At 32.1% G+C, this 23,672-nt stretch overlaps 1 protein-coding gene and 1 long non-coding RNA gene across 9 annotated transcripts in view; both read left to right on the top strand.

Annotated features, from left to right (window-relative positions):
* Window positions 1-23,672, top strand: part of bnl (fibroblast growth factor branchless) — a 222,095-nt gene that overhangs the window by 117,246 nt on the left and 81,177 nt on the right. The window lies entirely within an intron of this gene.
* On the top strand, window positions 8,212-12,611 carry LOC141455017 (uncharacterized). The gene is made up of 2 exons (XR_012459092.1): window positions 8,212-8,355; window positions 11,566-12,611. It is a non-coding gene; the product is annotated as an uncharacterized lncRNA (long non-coding RNA).

Here is a 23,672-nt window from a genome sequence, read left to right as displayed (position 1 = left end):
GACCAATTGCAAACTCTTTTTATTTTCAAGTCTGAGTGAAACTGTAGAAATGCCTTTTAGCCCTTTTGACTAATTAAAATAAGAAACCAATTGATTGAAAGACTAGATCTATTATCGATTTTGTTTGAGTTGATAATCGATTTTAAAAACAGCTAAATTTTGTTACAGAAACTTAAGAGTATTATTTTTACTTTCCCTTAACCCTAGTTCTTTCGAGTTCTTTTGAGTTTGTGACTGTTTCTATGTCGCTTTGTAGTAGTAGACAGCATTGCTCAAAAACTGAATATTGGAAATAGTCCAAATTTGATGTGTAAAATGGGATCCTGTACAAGCTTTTAGTCAAAATCGATCCACCAGTTGATCCTTTTTTTATCAAATGAATTTTTCAATATTTTGAAATTTTAACGAAACGTTATCCAACAATTTCTTTTTTAAAACCTGGTGTAGTATATTTTAGTATAAATAGAAACGCTGTTTTGGCTTCTAGCGTGAATCTCGTGCGATTCTTTTTTGCCACAATTTATTCGCAACATTTTTGTTCCTTGCTTTATTTATTTTTAATAAAGTTTAGGTTTTCGAAGTTTTTTGTACGTAGATCAGTAAATTTAAAGAGAGATTACAATTATTAAGTTAACCTTTAAGAAAGTCGTAGGAGTGTCCATATCACCCAAATAAAAACATGATCAAATAAAAAAAAAACACGGATCTTATAACGATAACATATTGATGTATTAATTTTACCTAATTGATTCTTTACAAATGATTAATTATACACCAGGTTTTTTAATACTTATTTTTTTTTTTCTTGTCGTGATCTTTTGTTGTGAAAGAGAGATTGTGTGCCAGCCCTAAAGGTTTTGGGCTTTTCACTTGGTTTAGTTGGCGCCACAGCGGCCCATTGAAACATCTCAAATGGTTGTCGGAGTGATTAGAAAATTAAGGGCATGAGATAGACTTGGTGGGGATAGAGAGATAAACGGCGCCCAAAGTAATGTAAGGCCCTCATTACAATGTTTGAAATCTTTCAAATTTGTCTTTAAAAAAAATGTCTTTATATATTCTATATAATATAGTTTTATTATTATTTATACTATTATTAATGACACCCACACGCTGGATAATAGCTTTTTAATGTTGTTATCTAAACGCGGAGAAACCTGGATATACTAAGCCAGAAATGTCTGCGTGTGTTTCAGTGTCTAACCTCTGTTGTTTGCCAGTTTCTATGTAGACGAAGCAGATCGCCTGAGGATATACTTTAGTATTTACAACATATCATCCAATGTCTACTTATTTTTATAATTTTTTAACCTTCTCTCTATCTCTCTTTTTTTTTTTTGTATCACTTTCTCTATTTTTAACGAAGTTTCTTGATGTAAGTAATTTGTTGGATAAGTAGCTAGCTGGTGGTGAGTAATGAAGAGCTAAACGATATCTTATCCTTCTTATACTCCCTAGCTAACCTTCAGGCTAATTCTTCGTAATACATTTATTTAGAATTAATTTCACATTTATTAATTTGTCTACTTCTACACTCGTTTAACTTTATAATGTTTTTGTAGAACCGAAAAATTTATGAAAGTTATTCTAAAATTAAGAAATAAATAATTTTTATGTTACTAGACTAGAAAAGTAACCTAACCAGTGTTCCAAATAGTTTACGCCTATGTATATGGATGGACCAACTTATCTTTTATAGGATTATCCTAAATAATTTCAGCCTCTAATTTATGTAAGAACAACTAAAAATTAGGCCCCCCCATTATCTTTTAACACTTCGTAGAGGAATTAAATGTCTACTTGTACTTAACACTTTTATGGTTTTCTTTTTTTTGAAGTAAGGTATAATCTTTGAAATTAAGATATAAATAATTTTTATAATAACAGACAGAAAATTAGCCCACGTATAGCTTTTAAGCAATGTTTGGAATTTAAATGTTTTAAAGAGAAATAAACATGAGATATCCTCGATTTTCTCCGTTGTATAAAATCAAAGATAAATTCTTTTAATTCCACTTTTCCTTATTTAGAAAATTGAACTTAAATTCTGTAAAAACAAAAGACGTGATTTGAATTTAATGCCTTTTCTTATAAACTTTCTAATTTCTTTTACTTCTATTCGGAAAAATTATTTTTCTAATTTCAATAATTTTTTACTGTAAAATCCTGTAATTAAAACCTGATTTTATTAAGCAGAAGTTCAACTTTTTTGAGTTTTGAATAAATGAAAGCGAAAGACAGTAATAATACTTAGCATGGCCAGCAGTGCTGTAATACTAAACTTGAAAGCGATTACAGAGGTATTACTTTAAACAAAAGAAACTATTGTAGCTACTTGATAAATTGCAAATCGGAAAAACAAAATCCGTGAAATAAAAATGGAAATTGTAAACTAAAAAATTCCTGTAATTATTTAAAGCTTTTTTTATTTATAAAACTAGCAAGATGAGGTATTTACTGCCATTATGATATCATTTTTGTTTATAATAAATAATCTTTAATCTTTAGCGGAAAATATGAGACGTTTTCTATTAGATCTACGTCACCAGCACTTTTACCAAACGAGATGGTACACTGATACCTCTGCATTTTCATAACAGTTCAGGTAGACGTGTTTTAAATGGATGTTATAAAAAAAGAATGCTTAAAAGTTAAATCAATCCTCTCGCCTGTCTTTATCTGATGTAAAAGCTAAATAAATTTCTGCCTTTAAACAAAATGCATAATCTTGCAGAACATGCTTGCATATGTGTGTGCATGTATGTGTGTACCAATCCGCTGGAAGATTTTTTTTTTTTTTTTTTTTAAAGTAAAAATCCGCCTAACTGTAAAACAGCCATGTGTTTGTGATAAACTTTTCTTTATTGAATTTAATGAACTCCACGGCAAGAAATATTTTTCTACAACTTTTTCTTTTAGTGGGACCATCCGGCTATGGGATGGCTTAAAGCACCCTGAGAGAAAGTGATATTCTGACAGAGAAAACTTAGAGATCTGCTTTCTTACTGAGAGTGGCTTTATAACAGTAATGCTTACTTTTGTACATACTCAACTTAAATATAAGTAAAAATAATGCTTATTCGATTTTGTCTGAGTTTGAAAAAGCATTTGTGTGTGTGTATTGTGTTCGTTTGTGGTCAGCGTAAACAGGATATCGTGGAAAAATCAAATTTGATTTTACGATTTCAATAACTCCATGATTTCTGATAATTTTTTTCAAAAATAAAATTATTCAATATATATATTGTTTATAATTTTCTCAAAAAAGACTTCAACGCGATTTTTTATAATCTTCGTGTGTTCGTAGCGCAAATAGATTAACAACTTTTAATGTCTTTAAGATGAGGATAACATATTTATTTAACGTTACACTGTTTTAATACAAATACGTGGAAGACAGTTGGATTGACCCATATTTACATTTACAAACGTAATGATTAAAATTTCAAATTATAGTACAAAAATATTGTTATAGCAGTAACTGAAAACAATTCTCATAATCAAAAATTAAAATAACTTTCCTCTTAACAATAGACTTGTAAATAAAATAAAATGGAGTAGCCATTGTATCTTAAAAAACCAAAAATTATTTAGTTCTAAATGAAAGTTTTATTTAGATTTGATTAAGTAATCTCGTTAATTCAAATAAAAAGTTCCTAAATTTTAATGAATACTTTGTATATAAAAACAAATTACCAAGCTTATTGTTTATGAGAGATTTCATTGTAGTTACAAATAGTAACGAGGAATTTACTAGCTCGAGCTCAAAATGTGTTCTTTGTGGTGCAAAAAGTGGAAATTTACCATAAAAATGAAAACAAAGTACAATACACACATTCTTCAGAATGGTTTAAGGATAATGTGAGGTGCTCTGATCGGTATATTTGGATGTATATTTTCTTTCCAGATAATGTAAACTGTGCAATAAAGCGCTTCAATAAACATTGTAAATCCGAAGTTAAATAACTAGGATTATTACAATCAGCCTCAAAAAAATCTAAGCAGTCATAAGTAAACAATTGATTTAAATCCGTGTTTCTTAGATAAGGTTTTAAGGTGAGGATATGCTGCGCTTTAATATGTGATTTACTTGAAATGTGGAGCCTCCATTGCCTGTGTCAGATATATGTGGCTGTGGATAATTTATTTAAAAAAAATTCTCAATGTAAATTACAGTTAAAAAGAAAGTCATGAAAGCGATCGAAGCAGACATTCTGCTCTTTTGTTTAGATTTGTTTTTTTATTTTTATCATGCATCATACCATTTATTTAATTGCATAAAACAAATTTATTGTAGCTATTAATTGGGGGTAATTAAACGACCTTAATATTAACCCTGCTAATTGATGTTTAAGATATACTCGTATATTAGCTCTAAGATTCAAAATTGTGTATGTGCATAACATGCATGTATATACGTAAAGAGAGAAAGAGAGTGCAACTAGTGAAATTGCACCCACCGATTCCAAAGCTTTGATAGCTATCTAAATCGGCCAGCTCCTGAGAGCCTTGCCTGTAGAACAGGTTTCTTATTGCAATTGCCTCCATTACACTACAACACACTACTGAGAGAAGAGAGGGAGATTGATATCACGGTCAAGGGGAAGTGGAGAAGCAATTGCTTTCTTTCGGTCACAATCTTGCAATAAGTTCTGCTAGTTAGCTGATTTATTCTGGAATATTATAATTAATATTTGTATGTTCATTGCATGATTGCTTTATAGTTCATTTTCTATTTGCCATTAAGAGTTCCTATCATCATTGGTCCATATCATTGTGTTGATCGGGAGGCTTTTCTTTTGTATCCGTTTGTTTTTTCACGTCTATTTAGAAAGTACTACACTAGTTTCTACTAACAATTTCATGGAGCGAAATCATTAATTGAAATCTCTAGGAATAACAATCTAGATTGGCTACACCATATTGTTAATATCATTGCAATATATTTAGGCAGTTTAGCGCTAATGCATTCGCATCTCTGTGAAAGGCAAGTTAGGAAGTCCCACTCAACATTTAGATTTCCCATTTGGACCAAACGCAGCAGTAAAGTCTGTTTTCATATTCAAACCCAGTACTGTTATTTTCAGTGCTTTGCTTACCCAGATTTTATTTGAATAGTGCTTATTGGGACTTCTATCAAAGAGATTAATTTAAAGTACTGACGGAAACTATAAAACCTTATAATTACTGACACAAAAAAAAGTGTTAGCATTTAACATTATATAAAAGAATGCCTACTAAACATTGTTATTTACTGTAAATAACACGATTTGTTTAACAATATTTACATTGTGAACTACAAATGATTTCCGTAGATGACGTTATATTCTCTTTCGGAAAAAGAAGAAGAAAAGAAAATGAATAAATATAGTTCATTTTTAAAAATAAACCTTAAAGACTTCCTGTAAAATAGATTTAACGGGCATTTTATTAGAACTATGTTAGCACTAACTTTAGAACTACATTCGGCTCCAGGTAGATGTGTATAGGGAGAACTGTTCGCCTGTTCTGGGTGTTAGTGAAGAAGTGAGACAAAGTATTCTGGTAAAGGGATTCAACCCAGTTTTTATTAATAGAGTTAGGCTTTACTATTCTGTTTTTTTTTTTAAACTTGGTAAATTGTGTTGTTTTTACTCTCCTAATGAAGGAGCGGCGATCGTATTAGGTTTTCAAAAAAGTTGTTATTTCCGGAAATACCTACGTGTATTTGACTCATTTTTCTTTGTACGTTTGAGTGATCAAACCTTTCATTAAGCTTAGATTTAGTATTCTTTTTGCGTACTGACACAGCATCTGGGTTTTAGTTACTGGATTACAATTTTATTAATCGAAAATATGAAGTATCTAATACGTTTTTTAAAAAATCAATTGAAAAATTTTCTCCTTAAAATCATTTATTTTTCACGCTGGTTCTTCGGAAGGAAAGCAACTTCTTTATTGTGTCAATAAGTTACTCTGCAACAATTAAATAATAATAATAACGAAATAAATCTTTACTAAAAGTTTGTTTGACCGGAAGTGACGCATTATACAGGAAATTTCGGAGTAATTATTTTTATTTCGAAAGATTTCCGAGCCAAAGTGGTTTTAGTTTTAGAATTTGCTTTTTTTTTTCGTGAATATAGTCATTTTAGGCTCAGCAGCCGAGCGGTTGGTGGCGAGGCTCGCTCGGCTAAGATATGATGTGATGCTGGGTTCGATTTCTGATCTAGGCCTTCGATTCTATTAAATGGTTAATGTGAGAATTTAATAGAACACTATGTTTGCTACCCGTCTCTGTCCAAGGTATCTAACGGCAGTTGGTCGTAAAGGCCGCCTGAAAAAATAGGCATCACTTCACTTTTTTTAAAGCCATTTTAGAGCACTTTTGGCGCTTTACCTTCCCTCGGATTCCACAATTTAGAATCTACATTAGTTCATCCATATTAATATTCTTTGCTAATAAATTTCTACATGGTAATGTTACTTATTTAATTGAAGAACTTACTGATTATGTTGAAAATGTGGTTACAACTACAGTACTAGATAAGATCACTGAATTTCTCCGCCATACCACGCATGTCGATTGCATCCCGTTTTCAGCCTTTCATCTATCGGGTTAATTATTTAGTTTTGTACAAAGGATTCGACTTCATTTATGTTTCCGTCTCACAATACACTTATTCACTCCTCAAACCCAAGACAGCAAGTATCAGTATTGATACGGAAATATAAGTGAAGTCAATTTCTCTACCACATTACACTATAAAATCTGTGGTTTTAAATTATTTTTTTGCCCAAAACAGTTTTCGAAAACAATTTATATTTTAAATTGTAGGGAGAGAAATTCATGTGAGTCAGACATCTAATTTTTTTTTCTTTTTATCATCATTATTATTGCCATAAATTTATTCAGATAAGTTTAATGTTAATATTAATTTTCCTTCACTTCACGTTGCAAAATTTATTGCAGGAATATATCAAAATGATGTTCATTACGCTTTATTGTGAATACAATTTTAAAGAACTTGAATTCAGAGGATGGGTTCACAATGAATCTACAATATCAAAGGTTATGCCTGTCACAACTTGCTTTATAAGGTTATTCCGACCGGGTGTGAGAAAAAATAAAACTAGTTGCTAAACACTTACTGCAATTTTTGGAAGTTTAGTTGAAAAATTTTGCCACCTATATTTTTAACTTTGTGGAATATTATTCACCGTAAGAATTAATGTTGAACTTTCAGCTAAATTTCATTACCGTTAAATATAAACAAGAAGCGAGGGAATGCTTATAAAAAAAAAAAGTAAAGTAATGCTTATATTTTTCCAGGCGATTTTTACTTCCCAACTACCAAATTTGTCGTGGAGCCGTCTAGCAAACGTACTTTACTAAAAATGTCGCATATATTAACCATTAAATAAAATACCAAGGCCTAGACACGGAATCGAACCCACTAAACACAATAACATCTTAGGTTAGCGGGCCTCGCCTCTAACCGTTCGGGGCTATCATGGCGCGTCAAAAAATTAAATTTCAGATAACACTATTCGTATAAGCACAACTATCAAATGCGAAAAATATAGTTTCAATTTATGTTGTTTCTTCAATTATCAATTCTCCATCAATATTTTAGTCTCTCTTGCTAGGGCCATTTCAGAAGGTATAGCGACCGTCAACATTTCACCAGAAATGTCTCTCAAAATTATTTTTAGAAAATTTTAGAAGCATTTGTGTTGTATGTAAATGTGTATACTTTGCCTCAAAGAAGTCGCAGGACTCGAACTTTATATTTCGTGTGTTTGTGTATTCTGGTTAAAAACTCTGAACCAGAAGTTTCCCTTCCAAAATGAACTTTCCAGTTTTTGAGATTCCTTGGTATATTTTCACTTTTCATTACTTCAGATCAGGCAATCCCCTCCAATTACTAAAACCTTAGCTACAACGAAAGAGTTGTAATACTTACTTGAAGATGAACATAAAAGTATGTATATTTATTTGTTTCCATAGAAACGACCATAAATAAATTAAAATAATGATGGGCGTGTTACTAAATCACACCAGACGCTTCTAGTTGAATTCAACGTATTCATAAAATGACGTATGAAAATATGTATACAAATGTTTATTATATACATAATATAATAAATAAAATTTATTCTGTAAAAATAACAGGAGCAAGCGTTCTATACAATACGATAACAAAATTCCCTCCATGGGTATCTGTCTTATTTATATATTTATTATTTCTACATATGTTTCCATATTATGTTTGAATCGTATATATTCGTGTTTGTGTAATCTCGCTTCCAAAATATGTTATACAGCTAGAAATTGTCTAGCTGGGCTGATGAATGTTCGCGCTCTGTTTGTTGGTAAATTCTTATATATATATATATATTTTTGGCTAATCTTTACAATAGCTCCCCAGAGGCGTGGCCTGTTTTTTTTAGGGTGTGGGAAGTGCAGAGCACCTACCGGGGAAAAATTGAAACTACTGCCCGCCAAGTAGTACTGTGGCGGATGGTGCGAATTTTGTAGCGCGTTTGTTTAGCGCGCATGCGCAGTACACATACTGCATAGCATGTGCTTCCTGTTCAATGTATTAATAGTTCCCGCGAGTGCTCTCTTTGTGACCGGAGGTGCGGTTTTTTTGTAACTGTATGAGTATGAGCGTTTTAAATTTGCGGTTTTTTTTTAAATTAAAGGATGGCTGTAGTGTGAGTGAGGGTGGGGTAATGAATGTTGTAAAATTTTGTACACACAACGTTCACTCAAACCCAATTCAAAGCACACATCACTCTGCGTCCTCTTATACAGAAAAAACTCCGTCATCAGTAATATATCAATCATACTTAATTTGCTACATTCAAGGGACTCCACGGAATAAGGTAAGTTTCTTTTGTGTTGTTCTGTGTAATTAGTGTAATGAATCTTGTGACAAAAATTAAAAAATTGAGGGTGATTAGGTAGGTTAGGAGGGGGAAAAGGAAAAATCAGGGGGTGTGGGGGGCGAAGCCCCCCATTAAGAAATAAATAAAGAATTCGAAGTTATTCTGATTCGCTGTTACCATATAACCCGCTAGATTTAAGTGTAAATATAAAATAAAGAAATAGTTTTATATTTATATTTGAATATGGCGGGTTCTATAGTAACAGCGAATCAGAATCACTTCGAATTAGGCCACGCCTCTGGGGAGCTATTGTAAAGATTTACCATATTTTTTTTTCACATTTGCAGAACAAGTTTTTCCAATTAGTAACAAAGAGCAAAATACTGGCAGATCTCTTTGATCTTGTTCCTCTTAATTCCAAAATATTCTTATTTAAATTTTCGGGACGGATATTAATATAGTTGTCATGAAATATTAAGTGGGCGATTCCTCGTAGCCACTTTTTATTTGTCAGTAAAAATTTTAATTGTAACTTGTGAACTTCCGCTTCCTTCCACGATACCTAATTTGGTTGTTGGAAGTTGAACTCCGCCTGAAAATAAAAAAATAGGCGATTAATTCACTTTGCTATTTTTTTAAAACAATTTTTAAGATTCGGACACTATCAACACACTAACGTCAGGGCGGGGTGCATTAGAGGATTCTCACTTGTGCTATAGTAGCTACTTACTGGTATAATTATGATGATAATGAAGGTATAGTTATTCAACTATTTCTGTTTCACTTCCACAAATAACTCATCTAGTTGCTAGGTCTATTTTTGGTCATTTTTAATTGAAAAACAGAAAATTGCACCCAGGCAGACCGACATTTGGGAGAAGACACCCACTTTCATTAGTGTTATTTTCACACCATGCTGCTTAATCTTATCCATCGATAATTATTCTAGTAATTGGACAAAGTAGAATTGGCTAACAATGATCGAATATCAGCTTAAATGATGGTAACTTATTGAATCACAATGTACTCCAGCCGAAGGACTCCGTGTTGTTGAACTCTTCATCATACTTTTATTTATATTTATATTTACTCCAATTTGTAAGATAATTACTTACAAAGATTAAGAATGCATCGCTAAAAATATGACTATTTCACTTTGATATCGTCATGAGTAAAGAAAATAATGAATGATATTATTTTAATCTTTTTAATTTTCAGTTTTTATTTATTTTTAATTGGTTGCTTATAGATAAATTAATTCAAAGTAGTTATCAATGGCTGCAGAATTGCATTTTGATAAATACAATTAATTAGGTTGTGTTTATTTAATTGATCTCTAATTTACTCTACATTCACCTCTTACTTTTATTTTCAAATGATTCTTATATCGTACTTTATTTATTTATTAATCTTTTTTTTTGTCCATTCCTTAATAATTAATACCTAAATGGAAACTTGCTAATAAATTAATATTGGTTATATTAATATTAGGGTGAAGGAAAAATTATTTGCTTCTTTCATTTCGTTGGAGAATTCTAGAATTATGTAATGGCATCTTGAACAAGCTTTAAAGAAGTCTGACTGGATTAAGATAGAGGCATTTGAAATGTGATTGATTTCAATTGTGATTGATTGAGAATGGGCTCCTCTAGAAAAATAAGGCGCCACCTGCGAAGCTAATATGTATTGTGGTACTGGGTTCGATTCCCCGGTCTTAGGCCTTGGATTTTATTTAATGGTAGATAAAAGAAATTTACAGAAAAGTATGTTTGCTAGTCGCCTCCGCCCTCGACACCTAATTGGTAGTTGGGCGTTAAGCCCCGCCTGAAAAAATAGGCGATTACTTTACATTACTTTACTTCCTCTAGAAAAATGCAAGGTGTGTGACGCTGAAGAATAACCTTGCTCATGACGGGAGACTTGGTTTAGTTATTTTTTTGTTGCAAATGATGCCCAGAATCGCCTCCCGAAGTAACGCTAGTCTTATACTGACCACCCTGTATATTCCTTGATAAAATATTGCATGGATTACATTATCGGCGAGTTTCCACTATAAATCTACTTTGCTTTGAACGATAATTATTGTTAAGAACTAGAAGAACAAAAAAGGGAAATTAATATGAATAAAAATTCAACGTTTTTTGAAAACCAAAAATTCTTTAATTAGACGTATAAGTTCATCTGAAATTTTCGGGCTTAGCAATCCATTAATTAATTTGATTAGACTTTAAATTAGCTCAACTTCTATTTGATCAAATTTATTTGGAAACATCCGTAGTAAATATAGAAATAGACAAACATATTCAAAAACCGGTAATGAAATGTGGAAATAAGAATAATATTTCTTATTAAGACATGCACCTCCTGAATTGGTGACAGGACGTCCTCTTGGTGGAGGAGGAGGAGGAGGCGATGAGGAGGGGAGTAATGAATATTAATGCACTGGCTATGACTAGGTTGGGATGATCTCGTTTGCATGGAACAATAAAGTTGGTAGTCCTAGTAGACACAACACTGCACCGGAATAGCATGCAATAGTTCACCGCCTCTCTCTCTTCGCTCTCGCTACACATTATTACATGGCATTATATAAATATTTCGTAATAACGTATCTTTCACTTTTATTTACCAATGTTAAGGATGTAGCTGGAAAAAAGTTGGGAATTAATTGTTCTTTTTTATTATTATTAGATTGTTTTGTGAAGCTTATGAGGATGAAAAAAAGAGGAGCAATTTATAAGTTTTGAGGTAAGGGAGGTTCAGCCTCCTAAAATCTATGGAATGCATGTTGAAAGACACACAAATAGAACTGAACAGCAAGCTAGTTGCTGCTAATAGTGGTTGAAATGGATGATTTTAACGTCATCAGATTTATTTATCTTATGCCTGCTTGAAACCTGACGACAGCATTTTAATACATGATACAAAATATTGGATCTTCACGTTCTTGCTGAGAATTTTATGTTTTCCCAATAAAATTCTGTCGCTAAATAATTTAATTCGTCATTTATTATTTATTATTACTTTTACTATTATTATTGTTATTATTACTAGTATTAATAGCAAATGTATATTAAATGCAATAAGCAAAAATGATAAAGAAAAATGTATTTACGTACACAATACATATACAATGTATATAAATACACAAAAACATGCTTATAGTTGAGTGCAAGCGTAAACAGTGACCATCCAGTGAAAGTAAGAGACGTTAGTTAGCCATCAGAGCTATATTACTGCCAACTTTGGAAGTGAACGTTAAGCAGTTAGATGATCGCGGCGGCTGTCTTCTAGGACGGTTGGAGGATGGACAGAAGTTTTCCTGGAAGAAAGGGAGCGAATTAGTGATTACAGTGGGCAGATAAATTTGCTATGGAATTTAGTATAGCTGGATTGGGCTAGGTTGGACTGCGAACGGAATGGTTAGGTCGTTGAGGATTGCATGGTTGGAGATGTAAAACTGTTTTAGTCGAGTATGGCGATTTAGGTCTAGTCACAACCCTCTCCTTTAATACCCACTCAAGATATTTGAAAGAAAACTTCAACCTAATTACTAGAAATGGCCCAAGATTTTAACGCACATTAAATTTAAAAAGAAGAAGAATAAAAGGCACTACATTATACCTTGATAGATATTGTGTCGGTTGCCAAACAGGTGGACCATTATGGAGGATCCTGTTCGTTGAAGGAGAAGACCACAGTGTCGATGTGCCAAAAAAAAAAAAAAATAATAATAATTAACCAGCCCCTAAACCTCATATAGCTTTGCTTAACTGTTTATAGATTCCAGCAACAGTTATTCGAAAAACTAGCAGATTTCCCAAAACCCATCCAGAAGGGCTAATTGATTCTCAAAATAAGACCAACTACGATGTCGGTTGATTTTGAATTTCATAGCAGACTTCAAAGAGAAGTAATTGGCGAGGTTAATTCAGTGAGGAGTGATTAACAGAGGAATAAAGATAAATACAATGATAGTCCCACATAAATAGTTAACTCCATCCTCTCTATGCAGCAGTATTATTACTTGCAGTAATGACCGTCATCAGTTAAACGTAAGGACCGGAAATGCGTTAAGAGATTTAAAAGATGTAACAGTTCTACTAAATAGCTTGTTAAGTCTTTTAGTGTAGAGAGTATCGTAACTCAACTTACTTTAATTAATAAGTCCTTAGGATGAATCATTAACACCTCTTTTTAAAGCAATATGCTTAAAGACGGAAGAATTTAATGTTTTTTTAGGGCACAGGTGAAGTAGTTACGGGCGGGCGGCTGCTTCCTAGTGGTGGATAAAAATGTGATTTTTGAAAATATGTTCTTCAAGAGGAGAAGGATGTTCGGCAAAGAGAAAGTCTTGTAAAAAATCAAAAAAATAAATTATTGGTTACCTTACGTATCGGTGACCATCGATGTCGGCTGCGAGTAAGGAAGTTCACCTCCATGTCGTATACGTTGGATTTTGTGTAATGTTGAACATGGCTGGCAAGGTTTATCACCGTAATAATAGCGCCATCTCTAGCGGAATCGATCTTCGAAATTGGTCCCCTGAACTTCCATTGAGAGTTGGGCCAATCTGTCTACATCAAAATATGAATGAATCCATTTATTGAAATAGAATAATAACATTATCAAAATTGGACAAAGACCAAAAATTTTGATTTTTGCTTCGTTAAAATTTCTTGACACTTTTTCTTGTCATTATGTAATTAATTAATTGATGCTTTTACAGTATTTAATTGTAGCCCTTGCAGAAAGTTGACTGTATAAAGAAGAAAAAAATCTTATAAATAATAGCCTGTTAATCAAAAGTTCCTGTTTGAGAGAGAGAGTGAATGTGAGAGAGAGAGTGTTTGAGGGAGAATGAGGGATAGAGGGAGATCTTAATACTTTTAATAAGACTGTTAGAAAACAACGCCTTTAATCTAAAATCGCCACCTAATTCTTAAACCCTTTTTTTTGATCAATAAAATTTAATTTGGGTTTAAATAAATGGAGCGAGACAGTAATTGTACCAATCAGGTGGAGAATGTGACCAATAATTTTTTGTCGATTAGAGTTATAACTAATTATCTCGCAGCACCAGCATGGTGATATTGCCAAGAAATTATGAGAGAAAATTTATAATAACAGCGATTATAAAACGAACCTATCATAATGATTACGTGATTTTTTTTTTTTAATCACAATCGATTAAAGGATTTCTTGCAAGTAGGTTATTATCATCGATAACTCTTTCAAAAATTGCCTTTTAGCTCTATTTTTTGTTTTTTGTTTTTTCTCATTAAATGATAAACAGTGCTTCATATAAATGTTGTCTTTGATTTGAAGAAGTGGTCTTAAAAGTTTTCTTTATATAAAATATACAACGTTATTAGCATAATCATTGGTGCAATAAAAAAAAAGAGTAAAAAAGAATTATTACTATTGGTTATTTGGCACAAAACGTACACTTGAGCTTGTCATTGTAGAAGTGCCGTTATCTGAATATATTTAATAACTTGGAGTTGCATGAAATTCTGTAGTTACAATGTTGTTACATCAAGTAAAGATATAAAAAAGGTTTCTACCACTCATTGTTTTATTGTCAATCAATCATTTAATCAGAGGTGGGCAAAAATTTAATCAATAAGTCTAGTGACTTAAATGGTTAAATATGAGTGTAGGATGGTCCTATATAGGTCTGGTGAGTTGTCAAAATGGTTAAATGTGAATGTAGAAACTGCATTTATGATTACAGTAATTGCCACTAGAGTTCTCCACCGGATGGAGTACCAAGTAAGCTTTAGAGCCTACGTAATGGCGGCTTACAAGTCTATAGTATGCCCAATTCCTCTTTTATCCATTTCACGATTAAACAATCCAAATTCTCAAGTTTGTTTTGTATCTGTTGACGATAATTGTGTAAAATATTAGGTATTATTCCAAAAGAAATATTATTTATCGTACTTTTAAAGGCATTTTTTTTTTCTTGCTTAAATTGAAAGTTTATCAAATACCTATGGGAGAAATGTTGGAATTTTTTTTTTAAATTAATTATTTCAATGAAATTATTAGGTTTAAAGTATTGGCCAATCATATTGTGATACAGTTGTAGACTGTGGGCGGGTCACGCCCACCTCTAGGGTAATCACGCCCCGCCCAATGAAAACGATGCTCCAATGGTGCTTCAATACCTTACAATTATTTTTCTAAATCTATTATTTCTAATATTTTTTTTAACTTTTTTTCTTATTTTAGGAATAATATTAATCTTCCGACGATATTGAGAAATAATGCTGACAAATTATACAAAAAAAAAACCTTCTCAATTTTTTTTTAAAAAATTTACAAGTTAAGATGGTTTTCGAATAGTTTACGTCAATATTCGACTGTTTCACTTAACTTTTTTATGAAAAGAATCTCACATGACTTTTTCTTACCATAATTTACGAATATAATGGAATTTTATTGCCATTTTGGAATAGCATAATAAAAAGAAAAACGAGATCGAATTAACAATAATGTTGATAGGATGTGACGCATTCCCCTTGAACCAAACTTTTAATTAAGAAAAAATTGCAAGCCAAACTGACATTTAAGCTTGAGTACGCCATTAGATTAGCTTCAAATGAATCCATTTAGCCAATTCATAGTAAATTACAGAAAAAGCCTTTCTTTAAAATTGCACTTCCAGCGTATTGATTTCCTTTCTTCTTGAAAGTTTGGTTAGAAATTCAATACCTAAATACTTAGAGGTAGTAAAATATCTAAAATGGAAGTTTTTGTTGAGAATAAAAATTATCGTAAGTGGTCTTAGTAATGAAGTGACACCACTATCAGGATACTGCCTTGTCCAGTCCAGTATCCTGATAGTGTGTTAACCTGTATCATAATTACTTGGAGTATAATTATTGCAATTGTTTTTAACGAAAAATAAATTACAAAAAAAATGCACACAATAAATGCTAATTTACAGACCACCAGGGAAGTGTCAGTGGACAATAAATACCTTTTTTTTTTTCCATTTTAAAACAAATTTTATATTCAAAATTGAAAGTAACCGCAAAAAAGTAATTGTATGTACACAAGCACTGTATATTTGCTGGCAAGAGTTTTGTGTATACTTTAGCGTCTCGCAGTACAAGACAATTTTACCAGCTCTCCGCTCGGTTATGGTCTGCCCATACAAACTGTAAGACCTATACAAATATGTTCATTGTGAGGAGATAGGGGGCTGTGTTATGGCGATTGGCTTTTGTGTAAATAATCACACGAGTAGCGAGAAAGAGATGGACAGATTGTAAGAAATGGTACCGCCCTGCATACAGTGTAACCACCTGTTTAGATTAATTAGCACAACCTTTTCTCTTTTATAACAGTCTTTAAACATGTTCCAACCTGAATGTTTTATAGTTTGTAAGATACGTACGTTACAAGAGGAATCACTCACACAACTTTTATCTTATTGAAAAGTTACTTCAAAATTTACATTGACGTAATCTTTTTCAAATATGAAATTTTTGCATCATCTTAACTCGAGTAGAGGGAAGTACTATTACATTCGTGTTCAGTATTCTCTCCCTCTCTGACATACTCGCACAAATAGACCATTTACTAAAAAGCTATTTTTCAATCTCAAGAGAACTTAAAATGTGTAAACTCAATATTGAGTATTTTCACTCAAAAATTGGAGACGATCGTGTTACATCCGCTTACAAATCTTTAAGAGAAATTAATAGGCAGTAAAGTTTTTTTTTTTAGAGTTCCACTACAGGTCTACTATACTCTTTCATTTCGGTGAATGTCTGGTAAGAATTTAGGACATTCCTTGTTGGAATGTTCATCAGTTTGTGTGTGTGTGAATTCGATTCAGACTTATTTGGGATAATTACTTGTGTTTAACGTTGGATACAAACAGCATCAGATGAAACCATGTAAAGAGGTTACTTTGTTTTATTTTTTTTGTCATTGACTGTGACATTTAATCAGGTATTTCTGTTAAAAAGACTGGTACTAATTGTAACAGAAATTTTTTATTCTTTGATTTGTCTTAACGTGCACTTTATCTTAGATGTTTCGGTATTAAATACCTACTTGTTTATATTTTAAATTAGATAGAATACTAAATAATTTTAATTTTAAAATTTTATAATTGACATCAACCACTTACAGGACCGTCTTTTCAAATGGAGAATCAAAACCAACGTTACGAAGTCAAAGTTTATAGTATTTACTCTCAGACGGAAAATCCTACCTCCTATCATCTTGAACCAAACTCCTAAACCAACTGTGGACAAAGTTCGCTACCTTGGACTGCACCTAGACAAATGGTTGACATGGAATCCCCATACTAGACTGAAAAGACGAGAAACTAACCAACGCTACAAACTTCTCGCCAGACTACTTGACAAACGTCCGAATCTTAACCTACATAACAAAAGACTCTTATATCTACTGTTACTGCGACCTATTCGGTCATATAGCATCGAAGTGTGGGGATCGACTAAGCGTTCCAACTCACTACGCCTCCAGGCATTACAGTCAAAAATACTTCGAAAACTTCTTAACGTTCCGATCTATGTATCTAACCTCACTATCCATAATGACTTCAGAATCCCTTTCATTACAGACCTTGCTAACACTCGTTTTTCCAAATTTCATTCCTCTACAGCAGCTCATCCTAACCCTCTCATAGAACACCTATCTTCCTCCACATTACCAGGTAATCCTCTAAGGAGATTGAAAAGAAGATGGCCTCGTGATCTACTCTTATCGTGAGAGCAAAGCACGTTACTAGAGTGACACCACTGGGTGCCTTCTCCACTCATGATTTTCTTCTATTTCTTTTTTCTTTTACCGTATTTGCTTGTTGCAACAACTGTTGCAGCGGTAAATTCCAATAAAAGATTAAAAAAAAAAAAAAAATTAAAAAAAATAATTGACGCTTTTATTTTATTATTGCGAATTTCATTCTTCCAATTTGGATGCTGGTAACATCATAAGATTGAAAATTTTCTCAAATTTTTAAAGGAGACTTGAATGACATTGATAGAATCTAATGGATAGTACCAATAACAAACTTCTGTTCTTAACTTAAGATTTAAAATTTTAAAGTAGTTACTATTAAATTTCTGTAAAATTGAATTATTAATGCTTACGCTTTATTATTTAATTTGATGCTTTTTGGATAATTATGCGACATTATTATCCCAAACTAAGTTTCCAGGATTCACTGTTTTAACAGACTTATATATAATGAACTCCCGCTTGAAGTAGAATGTTCCTATTGATGGTTGGCCCTAGATTCATTAAGTTGAGATGATTAACTTGATAATGTTCTCTATTTTGGGATTTATTGCATTAACTTCTTTATGTATTCCCTTTTCTTTTGAGGATGCAGTTATAAAAATTAAATCCGTCATAAATTTATCTATAATTAAGATAGAAGACGACGATCAAGTGGCGTTCGATTTGACAAGCACTTTAAATACTTCTTCTGTTTGGTGATGCACGAATGGAACGGAAAGGAACAGCTGTAGCACCTTCACAGATTCTCGCTGAACACTGACGTAATGGCTGTTCTTCTTCTCGCTCCACAATAAAGCCGAGAGTTTATTTTATAAATAAACTAGTAGGCCTTCTTTCTAATAATTTACTGCTCGTGGAATGCGGATTTACATCTGGTTTTCTTTCAGTTTGAACTCCTAATTGTGAATTTGTTGATTTAGCGAAATGAAAGGTGGTTTTATACAAAAAATCTGTTGAGAAAAATTCTTCTTGCATTTCTCATGATTCCAACTGCTACATTATCTTCAAACTTGGATTCATCCCGAGGAAGTGCACTAGCCCACTTCTTCACAGGTCTTGGCGGATATCCCAATCGAACAATACGCAAAATACCAGTTACATCATTGGCTGTCACAACATTAACACGACTAAGGGCTAAGCTAAGATGCTAACGTCTAGGGTTAAGCGAACCTTTAGGTAATTTTATTTCTACTGTCACACCCTTTCACACTTTCGTATGCGCACTCTGTAACAAAAACACTCACACATACTATATTCTCTGAGACAACTTAATGAACCAATTGAAAACGAACGCAATAATAATAATAATAATAATAATAATAGCCATTTATTGTTTTGATTTTCAAATTGACATTTTTCATTTTTTTTTTTTTTTCTTTTACCCAATTATAATACATAAACAAATCGGCTGTAAGCCGTGGCACCTTTAAAGGTTAGAGTGCTGTTAATACTCTAGTTAAATGCGTTAGATAAACAATAAAGTGAAAAAATAGAAATTATAAAGTTAAGTTCCTTTTTGCAGAATAAAATAATTTTTTCTTTCCTGTTATTATGTACATTTTTTAGCTTTGTTTTAATTGAACTGATTTTTACTCCTATTTACTCAAATCATATTTATAATTCAATTTCATGGATACATTTAAATTTCTTATATATTGAATTTTTTCATAAATTTTACTTATTTCACTTATTATCTCTTTACACTCTTGTATTTTATCATCACCTATTTACTTTACACTGATTTGATTTAATAACTTGAGTTAGTCCTGGTATAGCCACACTGTCGAATACACGGTTTTCAATCTTTCCCATTCTCTTCTATCTCTAGCTACTCTCATCCAGGTAACTCCCCCACAAACTTTTCTAAACTCTTCTTCCCAGGTGCGGGATGGTCTTCCTCGTTTTCTTTTCATTTCTCTGGGATACCATTCTATAATTTTTTTGGACCACCTCTCATCTTTTGTTCTTACTATGTGCCCTGCCCAGTTCCATTTTCTTTCTGTCACTATTTTACCGACATCCACCAGAAGTGATTGTTCTGTTATCCACTGTTTCTTTTTTTTATCCTTTCTAGTAATTCCTAGCATTATTCTTGCCATCGATCTCACAGTCACTCTTAGTTTTTTTATTATTTTTGCACTTAAGGTCCATGTTTCACAACCATATATAATAGTTGGCAGCACACATGTTCTGAATAGTTTTGCCTTGTGCTCAATTTCCACCTTGGATCGTAACAGATGTTTATATTTATTAAATGCTGACCATCCTAAGCTGCATCTTCTTACCACTTCTTCCCATTCTCCTTCTTTTGTGATTTTCTGCCCCAGGTAAATAAAACTATCAGTACTCTCTATCTCTTCTTCTCCTATTTTCAGTATTTGAATATTTTCGTCACAATTTAAATACATAATTTTTGTTTTCTTCCCATTTATTGCTAAACCTACTTTTGTTACCTCTCTAACCAAGTCTTCTAACATAGCTTTTACTTCCAATATGCTCTTCCCTATCAATACAATATCATCCGCAAATTTCAAGACATTCAACCATTCTCCATTTATTCTTACTCCTCTCCCCTGCCATTCCAGATCACTAAAGGCTTCGTCTAGTATCACATTGAAGACTTTTGCAGATGGTACGTCGCCTTGTCTTAGGCCTCTCTTTATCTCTATTTCTCGTCCAGTATTTTCAATTTTAAAAAACAACTTGGCCTTTCCATAAATACATTCGAATATATTCATGTATATTTTTTCTATTCCTCGATTTTTCAGTGTTTTCAGTATAACATCTATTTTCACACGGTCAAAAGCCTTTTCGAAATCGATGAAGAGCAGGATTAGCGGGAAATTGTAGTCTTTTGATTTCCTGATCAATTGCTGAATAACTAAAATGTTGTCATTTGTCGAATGGTTTTTTTTGAATCCAGTTTGGTTTGGTGTTATGGCTGATTCCAGGGTGTCGCCTATTCTGTTAGTGATTACAGCCATAAATATTTTGTAAACAACTGAAAGAAGATTTATTGGTCTGTAGTTTTTTATTTCTTGCCTCTCCCCCTTTTTAAACAGCAGTATCAATTTTCCTTTCTTCCATATTTCTGGTATTGTTTTCGTTGCTAAGCAGGTATTAAATAGTTTACAGAGTAGTCCTACTAAAACATTTCCTCCTGCCTTTATCTCTTCGTTTGTAATTCCATCAATTCCTCCTGCTTTGCCTTCTTTCAAGTTGCGTACTACATGATGAATTTCTTCTTCTAGAATAGACCAAGAATCGTGGAAGCCCTTTTCCTCTTCCCATTTATTTTCAGTATAACATCCTTTTAACGAAGTTTCTTCTATTTTATCTCCCACATCTCTACTATATAAATTTTTATAGTATTCACCGATTACATCTGCTATTTCATTTATTTCTCTTCTCACTCTTCCATTTGCGTCCTTTATTGATATCATTTTACTTGTTCCTATTTGCTGTTGTCTGATGCACTGTTTCACACTTTTTCCTGAATCTATTGTTTCTTTCAATTCATTGAGTTTCTTTTCGTTTGACCATTCTCTCCATTTAACTCTAATGAGCTTAGATATTTCAGCAAATTCTACTTTTGCTTTCCCTGTTCTTTTTAACCTTCTTCTTCTTTCTAGTAGTTTCTTTATTTCGTTCGGTATCTTCCGTCTATTGCAGATTTCTCTAGCCTCGGTTACTTCATATGTTGTTTTCTTAATTGCTTCTTCCAGTTCTTTTAACTGTTCTTCGACATCCTGATCTTCCCTCTTTCTATATATTTTCAAATTCTTTTTTAATATATTTTCGTAATTCTTACTGTTTAATATCTGAGTACTTTGCCGCAAATATCGTGGTTTATATTCCCATTTCTTTTTCTCTATCCCAGGTTTCAGTATCATTTTGATAGCCCTATGGTCGCTACCAATATTTATTCCGTTGTCCACATCAACATCTTGTACAATATCCTTTTTGTCTATTATAAAAAAATCTATTTCATTCTTAGTTTGGCCATCAGGGCTAATCCAAGTCCATTTTCTTGATTCTTTTTTCTTAAAAAATGTATTCATAATAAATAGCTTATTACTTTCGGCAAATTCAACCAGACGCTTACCTCTTTCATTTCTTTCTCCATAACTAAACATTCCAGTTGCTTTTTCACCTTCATTCTTTCCAATTTTTGCATTCATATCCCCCATTATGATGGTATACTTGCAAACATCTTCATCTAGGGCCATCTTTAAATGCTCATAATACTCTTCTAGTTCTTCTTCTGTAGAGGCTGTGGTGGGCGCGTACACTTGTATTATTTTTAATCTACTTCTTTTTCCATCTTTAGGCTCTAACTTCCAAATAATTTTTGATATTCTTTCACTGTATGATTTATAACTAATAATATTTTTCTCTTGATTTTTATTTATTAGGAAACCTGTACCTCCCACCACTCCTTTCCCGTTATGGTAGAATGTTATATTATTGTTAATATTTACGCATTGCTCTCCATCTCTTCTCACTTCCGATTATCCCATTAAATCCCACTCTACGTTTTGCATTTCTTCTAGTAATTGTTCGAGTTTAATATTTTCTTTTAGTGTTCTGCAATTGTGTGTGTAAATAGTAATTCCGTTACATCTTTTTTTTTCCTTGAATTTATATTCTCTGGGATTGTTGTTTAATTGTTTACAATCGTCTAATTGCTATGCTTCCATTTTTGTGTGTTCAAGTCTATTCCCCGCATCACCCTGTTTCAATGTGAGTGTTTTTTCCTTCTCCTTCAAACATTTTGCCTCCTCGTCCCAATAATACTGTTTATTGTCAGCAACCAGGGTATCATTTCTTATAAAAATTTTTTTACTATTATCTTTTTGGAGCATTTCCTGTCTGCAGCGGAAGAGCATTCTTCGTTTGCGTCTTATTGTAAATGTATAGTCTTTATTAATGTAGACTTGGGTTCCCTTTAGTTTTTTGCTATTCCCTAAAATTTTCTCAACTGTTTGATTATTACAAAATGTAACCCTGTGTAGATACGTTTCTTTATTTGGGATTTTTATTTTTATTACTCTTTCTATTTCATCAGGTAGTATTTCAATGCCCAAATTATCGTAACAGAATTGAGATATAAGCTTTCTTCCTGTCTCATTTGAATCGTTTAATCCTATAAATACCAAGTTATTTTTTCGATGAATGTGTTCCAAATATTCAATTCTTTGCTCTAAATTTTTGTTTTTCTCTTGTAGCTTATCAACACATAACTTCAGGGATTTATTTTCTTCTAGTAATCTTTCAATATAGGATTTTAGATTATTTACGTCCTCTTTACTGGCAAGTTTTTTGAATTGTGAGTCAAGCTTTGAGTCTAGTAGATCACCGACTTGTTGTAATAAGGTTTTTGTCGACATTGTTTTGTGTTGTATTTATTTTTGTTTGTATTGCACTTCTTTATTTTTTTTATTTTTTTTTTTTGGTAATAATTTAGCAATTTATGGTTAATTTAAGTAAATTAAACTCTTCTAATTAGTTATAATTTTCTTTGTATCAGTTAAGTTTTATATAGATTTGGAAGTAAAATATATTTCCAGTGTATTATTGTTTTATATCCCTCTTTATTGTTATTTCTATAACTTTACAAGATTCTCTACATAAAATCAATTGCTCCAACAACAAAGGGTTCAATAAATATGTGACTGATGTCAACATAAACAAATCATAAGTTTTGTTGTGAGGTATTCTGTGCATCCCCACTCCACAATACGTCAGATTATTCATATCACATACCTGAATATGCAATCCAATTATAAATTTTAATTAATTAATTTTGAACGAACTGTTCAGTAAAATTCTTTAAAATTTTTCACTGATTTCAAAGTCACTATAAGCTTAGTCTATACAAATTTTCAGCACTTTATCACACTTTTAACCATCCGAATATTTCAATTTTCTACTCACACGATGTGCACTGTTCTACAGTCCAACTAACACTCCAATACTTTTTCCTATTCTTACTTCTTATTCTAGTAAGA

Source organism: Rhodnius prolixus, unplaced genomic scaffold (assembly GCF_049639745.1).
Source record: "Rhodnius prolixus isolate KJV_2025 unplaced genomic scaffold, Rpr scaffold_1, whole genome shotgun sequence".
NCBI lineage: Eukaryota > Metazoa > Arthropoda > Insecta > Hemiptera > Reduviidae > Rhodnius > Rhodnius prolixus.
This window is presented reverse-complemented; position numbering and strand designations above follow the sequence as displayed.